Source organism: Balaenoptera acutorostrata, chromosome 12 (assembly GCF_949987535.1).
Source record: "Balaenoptera acutorostrata chromosome 12, mBalAcu1.1, whole genome shotgun sequence".
NCBI classification, from domain to species: domain Eukaryota; kingdom Metazoa; phylum Chordata; class Mammalia; order Artiodactyla; family Balaenopteridae; genus Balaenoptera; species Balaenoptera acutorostrata.
Window position 1 is genome coordinate 60,987,499 of NC_080075.1, and position 4,936 is coordinate 60,992,434.

Genomic DNA, 4,936 nt, shown 5'->3' on the forward strand with positions numbered 1-4,936 from the left:
ATAGGATCACACACACACACATTTTAACAAAATCTGTGCTACACAGAATGTACTTCCATACAACTACATTATAATTTTTGTTTGAGAGATTGTGGGTGGTGATACAGATATTCTTCCTTTTGACAGCTTCCCCGCCGATATTTCAAATGCATTAACACTCAGCAGGTGAGACTCAAATACTTTTTATACTTCAGAACCATTCTTTTTTAAGATTGCAAGTGATTTTTAAATCAAGGTCAAATGAACTGCAGCTAGATGTGTCATTCATTGATTTGTTTTAGTAGAGATTTAACATTTCTATGCATTTTAACACCCTCTCTTGGTAATGAAAGCATTGGGAGCCAGCTCTCTAAGTTCTCTCTTGAAGGCCCACTGTTCTTTCTCATTTTTCAAGTGATCCATGAACAAATAAAGTAACTTGGTATTGTCATTAAGAGTATTTCAATACTCTGGACCCACTGACTGTGCTCTGAATCATTTGCCTCTACCCTTTGCATTATAAAGGCAACCAGATGAAAATGAGTGTTGTACATCTAAGCATTGTCAGAACAGTTCCAACAAGTGTAAAAGTCTCCTCAGGCTCCAGCTTGCCTCCCCAGGTTCTAAAATAAGTGCCTTTGTTTCAACTGAAATTGTCTCGTGAGAGTGCTGGTTGGGAAGGATTGGGTGAAGAAAGCAAATGACTTTTAATCTCATCGAAGTGAAGAATTTCATCTTATTCATATTCATATTCCATGTGGTAACTGGCCCAATCAGTGCCTTACATAATTATAGGAACCACCCCAGAAAAGGGAAAGGGGAAAGATTTCTGAATCATCAAATGGTCTTTTTTGTAATATAAATAGGAGGAGGGTTTCTATTTCTTTTTAACTTTATTGATAAGGAAATCCTAAAACAAAGCACAAAGCATAAGTTTGGGGAATATTGCTTACATAAGGATGTGTCTGTCTTCCTCTGTGTCTGTGATATGTGTGTATGATACACGGAGTATAACTATAAAATAATGAGGCTTAAAAAACATATATTTTGGACAATATTGTCTTTGTGTCACGGTGAAGTTTAACAAGGTATGCTAAAGTATTTGCAAATTCTTAAAGTGGCGTCCAAATATACAATGTTGCAATTTTAGGTTGTTCAACGACAAATAATTAATTGAGCAGTTCCTATGGTCTATAGCAATAAAATTGTAACCTTGGTAGGGACCAGGAAGAATGAAATGACTTGGCTCAAAGCTATACAACTACAGAAAAGGGAGAACAACTAATATAAAAACTGATGGCAAACTGTAGAGGCAAAGCATATTAAAGACTAATGATGAAGCATTCTTACTTGTCCGATACATAATTCGACTTTGGAATATATTGCTTCTTTTATCTGAAAGAGCCATTTTTATCATTATAATTCCAAATCATGACAGCTCAGAAGTTGTCATTAAGAATTAGAATAAACTGAAGAACTTTCTTCCTCCTCCACAGACAGAATTGCAATCTATGGATGCAGTGTGAACACGGCAGCAGAAAAAGATGGAACACAAGACAGATTCCCAATAACTTCATACCTGGACTCACTATTGATTCTGTTTGCACTTCTTCTCAGCTGCCATCACTCAGTCTTACAGGTGGACAACATTTCTCATTCAAAATAAACCTTCAGTCCTTGATGGGTCCATATGAGGTTGCTGCCATTGCCAGCTGTTTCTTGACCAGAACACATTGCTTTAAGATTTGCCTCTTTATGTCCTTAGAGCAAATGCACAAGCACAGGAATACGCTGAAGCATTTTATGACACTTACCATGTTATTTGACTCTGTAACAATTTTTTTTAAATCACAATGACTAATGCTGTCATTGAAGAGGTGTCGTTTCCATTTACCTGTACCTGTGGATAAGAATTTTGTTGTTTTTTTGGACCAGAGGTTTTCTCCCTCCACCGTGGTTAAAATTTTACGTGCATGGGGCTTCCCTGGTGGCACAGTGGTTGAGAATCTGCCTGCTAATGCAGGGGACACGGGTTCGAGACCTGGTCTGGGAAGATCCCACATGCCGCAGAGCAACTAGGCCCGTGAGCCACAACTACTGAGCCTGCGTGTCTGGAGCCTGTGCTCCGCAACAAGAGAGGCTGCGATAGTGAAGAGGCCCGCGCACCGCAATGAAGAGTGGCCCCCGCTTGCCGCAACTAGAGAAAACCCTCGCACAGAAACGAAGACTCAACACAGCCAAAAATAAATATTTAAAAAAAAAAAAATTTACATGCAGGAGGAAAAGACTGAAGAAAAGCTGAGTGATTTACTGAACTTGTTTCATTCAGAAAGCCGTCTCATTAAAGTAGCTTGTAGATAGTTCTAACGTATCTTAAATAATGTAAGCTCTGGTTGGGAAAAACATACATCTTCATGTAACATCTGTGCATGTTTCTAAACACTTGCCATTGCATTTTTCCTGTGTTAATGAATAGCTTAGATGACATATATAATAATTGATGGGCTTAGACGGGTGTAATGAGCCTCCAGACATGGTTAGTTCCTAAGAAATGTTTAGTAACCTGCAATTTTTGTAAAGTCTCTTGATTTTTCTTTGGGACCAATGGCCAGCTGTGTTTGGAGAAATGCTTCCTACATTTTCAGCCTCATCGTCACCACTCAATTCCCCCAAGTTAGTACCAACCTTACTGGCCCTACTCAATCTGGTCCCAACTAGCTTAACAGGATGCCTGCTCATTCATCACTGCCTTTAAATCACCCTCCCCCCGAAAAAATATTCCCTGGGGTCCAACTAGGCTGTTGAGAGAGAATGGTAATAAGGAATTCCAGTGTTTTCTCTCCACTCAGTTGTCCAACAATTGTAGTCAAAATGCCTTGAAATTGCTTACTCTTATTTCAGTTCATCTCTTCAAGCTCTGCCTAATATAACTCAACAAAACTTATGTCAAAAAAAACACAAAACAAACCCACTTCTTCATTGTGCTTTATTTTAGCATTAATGTCTCTGCCTGTTCTATAGAGATAAGCCCATGAATATAATCGTGCTTAATGAGGCTGTCTGTATAGGAAGTTAAAATAGACTTTAAATGATGCACTATTATAATTAGTAAAGCTTTTTAAGCACTGATTTTTTTTTATAGTCAGGGTCTGGTGACAAATAATCTGGATAAGAGCAAAATCTGAGTGAATTAAGGGAAGTAATATTTCTTTAGGAAGTTATTTATTCCTTTAGGAATTCATTTATTTCAGAATAGAACACTATGTTAGGTATTATAAATAGATTACAAAGTGCATAATAGGCTCAGATTCTGAAGTCAGGAATATTCGAATCCACTTAAAAAGGAGAATCTATAGTCCCAATAGAAAGCAACAATAATTGAATACTGTTTTGTCTTGCTTATTTTTTAAGTGAGATATAGAACTAAATTCTGTAATAAGTATAATGTTCTGCCCCCACCCTGGAGTGAGGTCCTCGTATGTCACATAAAGGCAAAGAGTATCATTGGGCACCTATGATGGGCTGGAGGCCTTGGTGCCCAGAAGGAATTTGAGGCCACTTCAGGCTTTCTATTCTTTTGTTCGAGGTCTCCTAAGTAGAAGCTTGAACAATCTCCTTGCAAATAATAAGAACAAAACGTTTCTTGCAGGTCATGGGACATGAGTTTGGAAAGAAGTGGAGGCAAGAGAGCCTGTCATTTACAAAATGGCACAGAATAGGAGAATCAAGCCCTTCGAAGAGAGCAACAATGAGATGGATTTACCCAAGATCATCTTCCTGGATACGGCCAGCTCAGTTAGAGCCAAATTTCCAATAATGACTTCAAAGCACCAGATCGCATAATCTGAAATACAAGGATATATAACACAAATAAGCAAATATTTTAACAATAAAGACAGCAAATGAATTCAATACACCTGTTATATAAGATTATTAGAATTATTTAAGAGACCTCTTAGAGGCAATCTATTATGTTAAGTACAACGATTCTGCTTTCCAATGCTCTGGGCAGAACTTAAAATACCAGCAATCATATTAGCATGGCAGATCAATTTTCAAACTAGCTGAAGCCCCAGCGCTTCATTCTGACCAATGATTACACATACTACACCTCTCTGTCTTTTCCTTCTTCTCCTCTAACATATCAATTTCAATAGTTGACTTAGAATGTAAGGTGTCCCTTTAGGAACAAAGAAGGCATTAAGTATTTTCTTCCATAGGGTGCCAAATGAGAATATACCAACCTGTCTCTGTAAACATTTGCTTCTATGACTGCTCTAGTATTCTGTTATCATCAAATCTTATCAAGTAGGAAAATGGTCTTATAAAAAACAGCATTTATTTTTTGGTGTTGGTAATATCATTATTTTTTTTTTAATTTTTAAAAATTATTTGCTTTATTTTTTTTTAATTTTATTTATTTATTTATTTATTTATGGCTGTGTTGGGTCTTCGTTTCTGTGCAAGGGCTTTCTCTAGTTGCGGCAAGTGGGGGCCACTCTTCATCGCGGTGTGCGGGCCTCTCACTATCGCGGCCTCTCTTGTCGCGGAGCACAGGCTCCAGACGCGCAGGCTCAGTAGTTGTGGCTCACGGGCCTAGTTGCTCCGCGGCATGTGGGATCTTCCCAGACCAGGGCTCGAACCCGTGTCCCCTGCATTGGCAGGCAGATTCTCAACCACTGCACCACCAGGGAAGCCCCCTTTTTTTATTTTTTAAATTTTTAATTTTTCAATAAAAATTTTTAATGAAGTATAATTGATTTACAATATTGTGTTAGATTCAGGTATATAGCACTGCAATTCAGATATATATATATATATATATATATATATATATATATATATACACACATATATATACAGATATATATGTCTTTATTCTTCAGATTCTCTTCCCTTATAGGTTATTACAAAATATTGAGTATAACATACTACTATATATAAGATAGACAACCAA